The sequence below is a fragment of the Eutrigla gurnardus genome (genome assembly GCF_963514095.1).
Source record: "Eutrigla gurnardus genome assembly, chromosome: 20".
In the NCBI taxonomy this organism is placed as follows: domain Eukaryota; kingdom Metazoa; phylum Chordata; class Actinopteri; order Perciformes; family Triglidae; genus Eutrigla; species Eutrigla gurnardus.
The window spans coordinates 16,642,006-16,649,927 of record NC_139931.1 but is presented as its reverse complement, the minus strand read 5'-3'; the positions used below and the strand labels follow the sequence as shown (position 1 = coordinate 16,649,927).

At 43.2% G+C, this 7,922-nt stretch overlaps 1 gene segment (V, D, J or C); it reads left to right on the top strand.

Moving 5' to 3' along the window:
* The first annotated feature begins 6,101 nt into the window (after positions 1 to 6,101).
* LOC311031483 (T-cell receptor beta-1 chain C region-like) lies at positions 6,102 to 7,560 on the top strand. The segment is given in 4 exons: positions 6,102 to 6,135; positions 6,544 to 6,891; positions 6,984 to 7,194; positions 7,392 to 7,560.
* The last annotated feature ends 362 nt before the right edge of the window (positions 7,561 to 7,922 follow it).

Genomic DNA, 7,922 nt, shown 5'->3' with positions numbered 1-7,922 from the left:
TTTCACTTTATTTAAAAAAAATACTGTTTACAATGGAAAACACCAATAAAAAGATCAAAAACAAATTAATAATAAATATAAGTGTTAATTTAGTCAAAAAATGCATGATGACAGAAAAGAGGAGCACGACAGGAAGAACTAAAAACAAAACATCTGTCTCCTCCTCTGTTCGTCCCACAGTGTGTCAGTGCAGCGAGAGCAGAGACGCCATGATCAGCAACCTGAACACGATCACTCTCCTGGTCCTCTGGCTCTTATGTGGGTTTCAATTCAAATCCTTTATTCAACCTTTACTCAAATGTATTTTAAATGCCAGTTCTGTTTTCATCCGCGTCCTCTTCTCTCTCTTTAAACACAGGTCTTTCTCAGTGTGGGGAAATCCACCAGGCTCCGCCAGCCATCTTGGGACCTCTTCACGCTTCTGCCACAATCAGCTGCAGCCATTCGATCAGTGGACACGACATTATATTGTGGTACCAGCAGTTAAATGCTGACTCTGAGCTCAAACTGATTGGGTATGTGGTCCACGATAGGTCGGTCGTAGAGAAGCCGTTCGGTGACGACAGCTTCAACATGACGGGAGACGGCCGAAAGAGAGCCGAGCTTCATGTTCTAAACCTCAGACATCTGAAGCACAGCGGCATGTATTACTGTGCTGCCTCTATGCACACAGTGACTCAGTCGCCTTCTCTTCTCGACAAAAACCTTCGTGATGAACAGCCTCATGAGCACACCTGTGTCTAACCACAGCCTGCCACTGGCTGATAAGCAGGAAACTCACTATCCAGGGACTTCTGTAATGGGGACTGTTTCAAGGACTAGATGACTATATAGATGACTTATAGGACTATATAGAGCAGAGATCTTCAACAGGGGGTCCGTGACCCCATAGGAGGTCCGCAGAGTTACTGCAGGGGGTCCCCGAAATGATTTGAACCCAAGCTTTATTTCTTCCAAAAGATGTAAATATGTCCAAAAATTAACATGAATACAACCTATAATTAGCAAATATAAATCTATTCATATTTTCCTATCCTATTTCTTTAATGTTATGAGGTGAGATTGGGATGTAGAAATAAATAGAATGTAAATATATTACTTTCATGCATCTGTCCTTTTTCCTTCAGTGCATGTTGGTATATAACGCTCACTTAGTGACCATCAGTTGTACATTTCAAGATGAATTGTGGGTTATTTTGGGTCCACTAGGTATAATAATTCTCACTATACATTGGACAGCATTATAACATGGTAAACTCAATATAAAATGGACCATATAATAACCATAATAATAATAATATAGCAAATAATATAGCATCTTAGACGTTAAAATAGTAATTGGTGTCTTTCCCACAGGTGCCTCGAGTCCATCTACTCCAGGGCGACATGCACAAACTTGAGATCTCCTGCTTTGGGATCACTGAGGATTAGGATTCACATCATGCTTTTCAGATCATTCTTGTAGGTGGAGTTACAACTCAATAAATTCCCCTCAGCTCGACAGTGTGGCACTGTTATCATTCACCAATACAGCAGGTGTCTGTTAGAGAGAAGGGTTTCATCACATTACAGCCACTTTGTCTTCTTAATGCATGTTGTTGCTTTCATTCAATTTGTTTTCAGACGGCCAATTTCCTGCCTTTACTCTGCTGTTCCTAAGCTACGCCCCCTCTGCTCACCTGGGCAAACCTGCTCCACATCACCAATCAATCAAGCCACTACATAAGCCTCTCCTGCTCTCACCATCGGTTTGGTTTGGCTCTGCTCTAATAACCCTGCCTCATCTCTGTTTCCACCTCAGCCTGTCCCTGACTGGTCAGAGTTCAGCTTCTTCACTTCCTGCACTGTCTGCCTCTTTACCTTTACATTTAGGTCATTTAGCAGAAGCTTTTGTCCAAAGCGACTTACAATAAATACATTTGTCAAAAGAAGGAAACAAAGAAACCACAAAATATCATTGCCGATAAAGAGCTAAAAATAGAACAAGTGATAGATCCTTGTCTGTGTAAAGTAGTAGCTGTTCAGCAAACATACCTTAAGAACAACAGTGCTATGATCAGAGTGCTATAGGTAAGATTTTTTTTGGGGGGGGGGGGGTGTTAGTGGGTCATGCTATGCAGAGTCGAGGTGATGTCTGAATAGGTGAGTCTTGAGCCTTTTTCAGAAGATGGCAAATGACTCTGCTGTCCTGACATTAGTCGGGAGTTCGTTCCACCACTGAGGACCAGAACAGAGAAGGGTCTGGACTTTGCTGAGCGACATTTGTTTGATTTCAGCGATGGTGGTACCAGCCGGCCAGCTGAAGTAGAGGAGCGAAGTGCTCGCTTCGGGGCATGTGGTTTGACCAGTGTTTGAAGGTAGATGGGTGCCGTTCCATTGATGGCCCTGAAGGCCAGTGCCATCGTCTTGAATTGGATGCGTGCTGCAACAGGGAGCCAGTGGAGGTCACGGAGGAGGGGGGTCACATGGGAGAATTTGGGTAGATTTAAGATAAGGCGTGCTGCAGCGTTCTGGATACGCTGCGATGGTTTAATCGCAGAGGCCGGGAGTTCGGCCAGCAGAGAGTTGCAGTAGTCAAGGCGGGAGATGACCAGTGCTTGGACCAAGAGTTGCGTTGCATCCTTTGTGAGGAAGGTCCGAATCCTGCGGATATTGTAGAGGGCAAATCTGCAGGATCGGGCCACAGCAGTGATGTTGGGGGAGCAGGATAGTTGGTCATCAAGGATTACCCCCAGGTTCAACAGTTGAGGAAGGAAATACTGTGATGTCCTTGACAGTGACCGACAGGTCCATGCGAGGGCAGTCTTTCCCTGGGATGAAGAGGAGTTCAGTGCCCGCTGCTCCACCACACTGGTCGCTCGGTCCTTTTCTGCGTGCTCACGGCATTTGTGCTTGTTTGTAGGGCAGCTGCTGGCGTGCTGTTTTTCGTGCGTCCCATATGTGTGGCGTAGTTTGTGTGGTAAGTGTCCTCCCTTTCTTGCCATTGTAGTTGATGCTGTCTGAGGGCTAACGCTAGTGTGGTCACAGGTAAACACCAGCCGTGGCCGCTCTCTCTCTCTCTCCCTCCTCCGGTGCGAATGGGTGTGTCCCAGGTATGTGTTGGTATAGCAACCGACCGCAGTATTTGCTGTTAAATGTAGTGACGCTAATTTATTTATTTTCTTCTATTATTAGGTGTAACGTGCGATCAGCTGATTGGGGTCGCTGCTGCTTTGTCGCTGTTTTATCTCTGCTTCAACCGCTGATGCTTTGCTCTGCTCTTGACTGTTTGTTCTGCTTTGCGTGGTCTTCACGCTGCTTGGCTGTGTGGCTGCTCTTGCTCTGCTTGGCTTCACCAGGCGGTCGCCGCGGCCTGGCGTCTGCGGCCCACATTATGCCCTAGAGCGTCTCTGTTAGACTCACGCCTGGGTGTTTTAACTAGAGCCTGGCCTGTGTGTGTGGATGAGTGTTGGGTTATTCGAGTAATTTTGTTATTTTGGATTGATTACATATTTAAATTTGTTTTGTTCTTTTAGTTTATTCTTCAGTTTTTAAAGTGGGCACGTATTGATATTGGTTAAGATTATTTGCCCCTTTTTGTTTGTGATTGATCTATTAATTTGTTTATTTCTCTTCAGTTGCTGGAGACTGGTGGTGGCAGTGCTGGTGCCCGGGTGGTGGTATCCCCTTTTTGTTTGCAGTGTCCGGGGAAGCAGGCTTCGCTTCACTGAGTGTGTGTGTCACGTCGGGTGTTTGAGTTGATTTCTTTTTGGTTAACCCCCCCTCCTGCACTACGCTCCTGTCCATACACTCAGCTCCAGCCTCCCTTTTTTTTTATTTTTGTTTTGATTTTCTTTTGTATGAATGAAATTGATATTTTAAACTAGTCAGTTAACAATAAAAGTTGTATATTTTTCTAAATATCTGAACCACGTCTCATGCCTGATTGAGTAAACTTACCTGTGTGCCTTCCAAATTAATTCCCTGGGCGAGATTCCCAGGGTGGCGTTGTCGGTTCCTTTTCCTAATTTGGTTGTTGGTCAAATTATTAGGCTTAATTTTTCTTTTTTTACTTTCACCTTATCCTCGCCACAACAAGTGCATAATAGCAAACATTGTAGGAGAATATAAAACCTGAAACCCAATACGAAAAGTGCATCCTGCTGAGGTTGCGGGACCTCCTGCTGCTCCTGACCACGGGGCGTCTTCCTTCGGCACCGTCTTTTGTCGCTGGTCTCCATGGTCACCAGCATCAAACCCTCCCATGTTCTCCTCTTTCTACCCTCCAACTGGCATCAGGTCTTCAGCTGATGGTCTTCAGGAAGGTCCCACCTTCTCCACATGAGAATCCAGACAAAACACATTCAGTAAATACACTACTAGGGTGTCCTCTCCAGTGGAGGACGGTCTCTTTACCTGTCTCGTGTTATGCAGGATGTAGGCCGATTCCTGCTGTTGCAAGTTCCATCATGTCATTTAGCGAAGATTTTTTCAGTTAACCTCGGCGGGATGAGGTGTACCCAGTAACGTCACTTCCTCTGTGAAGTTTTCTTTTCCGGCTCGCTGCCTTTCTTAGCTGTCACAGAAATAGCAGCAGTCAGAACGACCTGCACAGCTGCCCTCACTGACAGATGGAGGCTCAGATACGAGGGGGGAAGGAGAAGACGGGCGAAGAGATGCCAGGTTTTTGTGTAATGCTTTATCGCCGTGGGAACAGTGGCACGGTGATACAACCCCATAGAGCCTCTGCACAAAAACCTCCTCCATTTAACGGCTGCTAGTCACTCTGACAGATGACATGAATATTCTGAAAAAGATGGGGGATGCATCACTAATCTGACATAGTACAACAACTTAAATTTGGGGAAAATTGTTTGGAATTAAAGATTTGCAGAATGTGGTTTTCATCCACTCTTCAAGGTCGTGGATTGTAAGCCTCTTTCCAAGCAGGTATGGGCGGTGTTGTTACCTTTTTGGTTTCAGGACGGAGCTTAATTTGGCTATGGAACAAAACACACTGTTCTGGGTAAGTTGGGACTCACAAGTTCAATTAATCACAAAAAAAATGTTTAATTGCGCAACAATGAAGGAAACACTGTCCAACGGTTGGGTAGATTATCTCATTTGGGAAGAATCTAACCAGCACTCATCCTGTCAGAACCAACATGATCATTTTGGCTTAATCTTTCAGTCTATTATTGTATTTTATTTATTGAAAATGTCTTACGATTTTCAGAATACAATGCAAATTTCCATAACATCCAAAGCGTGTTTTGGTGGACGATGACAAGAGATCATCAAATTGCAAAGAGACAAAAGCAGCACAGTGGGTTTTTGTCGCAGTATGAAAGCTCTGTGTTGATTCACCGAGGCCGTCTTTGCAGCCGGAACCAAACTGACCGTCTTGGGTAAGAAAATCTGCATCAATGTATAAAAGCATCTTTCAGGTCGTTTATGAGAGGAACATTATATTTGGGCTTATTCCCACTTTAAACGATAAAGACATTTCATGCACATGTTAGTTTTTGTTTCAATACCAAACTGTTCTCCAGCAATATGCTGCAGCAGTGAAATAATTGGCTCTTTGCCCAGATTTGCTCCCATCAATGTGAGTTCTTAGCAGGTCTGTGAGTTTCCTGCTTTGTGAACATGTACGATCTGAGGTAAGGTAAAACATATAAACGAATAAATAATTATATAAAGATATCAACAGGAATATTGTGTTATATTCCATAATTTAAATATCACTGGCTCCACAAGTTGTGGCTGGAGATTTATTTATTTTTAATTCTATTGTCTTTTTTAAGTTTGATAGACAATGAAGAAAAATATAATTTGAATTAGCAGTTAGATTTGACCTTAGTTGCTGTGTAGTTAGGGGGATCGCAAACAACGTAAAATCCCATTTTAAATTTTACAGGACGTCCATTTAATTTTGCACTGATCAGTTCTGGGAAGATGCATCTTAGACATCCAAAGAAACTGAATAACTGCTCTGAAACATGTTGTTTGTATGTGGCTGTTCTGCATCCTCTCCCCTCTTAATTTCTAAATTATGACATTAAAGTCGAAACATCTCAGAGAATTAGATGGGCAGTTTACAGAACATGTGCATTCTAGCCATGAGTTATATGATACCACTCCTACGTCTGTACGGTAAACAGGTTGATGGAACCAGCAGATGCTTAGCTTAGCTAAGCTTAGCTTAGTTTAGTTTAGTGTAACTTAGCAAGAAAGGTTGGAATCAGGGGTAAAGATTATTTAGCTAAAGCTAACAAAACCCTCTAAGCAGCACCTCTAAACCTCACTAATTCACATATTGTTTACCAAGTGGTAGTCCGTCTGTGATTTTGTGCATCATAAAAAACATGCTAATTAGTTACCTTTTAAAGGTGCTGAGTAGATTTTGTTGCCTTTTAAAAGATTATGAGCAACGGTTTCCCCCGTTTCCAGTCTTTATGCTAAGCTAACTAGCTGCTGCTTCTAGCTCCAAAGTTATAAAAATAGAGAAAAGGCATATTTCCAAAATATGAACTAATTCTTCTGTTTCTTTTGTCCCCACAGATTCAGAGCGTGCTATCGCCCTGCCGACAGTGAAAGTGCTCCAACCTTCAGTGAAAGAGTGTCAAAACAAGAAAGACAAGAAGAATAAGAAGACTTTGGTGTGTGTGGCCTCTGGTTTCTACCCGGACCAGGTGAGCGTGTCCTGGCAGGTCAACGGGGGAGATGTCACAGATGGCGTGGCGACCGACAGAGGCGCCCTGCGGGAAGGCGATTATTACAGCATCACCAGCCGGCTGAGGGTCCCACTCAACGACTGGTTCACCACGGGCAGGACGTTCACCTGCACCGCAAGCTTCTTCAACGGTAACAAGACTGTGCACCGTTCAAATTGGGTCGAAGGCGTCAACGGTACGTTCATTCACAACTCAAAGAACCCAGACAAGTTTTTAATGACGATTGGACTGATAAAACAACTACATATTTTTTTCTCTCTCCCTTAGGACCGGGAGCTGCAGCGATAAGAGGTAAATCTTCTTTTGTGATTCGGAAAACTGGGTCATTCCATAAAATGATGCAAATGGGTTTTTTTGCAGCTAAATATTTGAGGATCACGAGCTCTGCCAAGCTGTCCTACATCCTTTTGATCGTCAAGAGCAGCATCTTGGGAGTCTTTATGCTTTTTCTGGTGTGGAGGCTTCAGGTTCTTCCAACGTGAGTCATTGAGCTGTAATAAAGAAATTCCAGTGCATTGTCAAATTAAGTGCTCATGGCCGGATGATGCATACATTTTTATTTATTTGATAAAATGTACAAAACCAAGATGGGGAATCAAGTAAACAAACTGCAGATAAAACGAGAAAAAAACAATAATAAACCTATGAAAATGTGTCCGTCTGTCTGCTGCACAGGGATTCATCTGGAAAACAGGACGACTGAGAGAAGAGCTGCACCAACCAGTTAAAGATCATAAGGCGAGAGCAGCTTAAATCTGATAGCCGAAGCCGATTGATGCTTAACATTGTCTGTGTGTGTAAGTGCTTCATGCTGAATTCCTATTAAAAGTGTTTTTTCCCCGAAGAGATGTACTCCATCGTTATTTCTTTGAAGTGACACCAAAGGTCAGGAGTTAAGTCAATCTTCTCACCTGTCAGATGCCAGTTAGTTGTAAGCAGTTAACGTGCAAGTTTCCATCCGTGTTGCATTCATGCGAACTGCAAACTCTGGTATTTTTAGCACCTTGCTCACTTGTTTTCTCTGAGAAACCTTTTCTCTCCGACACATTTCCATTCACACCAATAAAACACCAGCTCTACTAATTAGGTCATTTGGTGAGCAACTTAAAGTTAATCAAAGTCTCTATGGTGACATTCAAAAGTAACATTGTAATTATTTCATGTTTTTAGTCCTTGTTCATCAGTAGGGACAATTAAGGCTTTTTA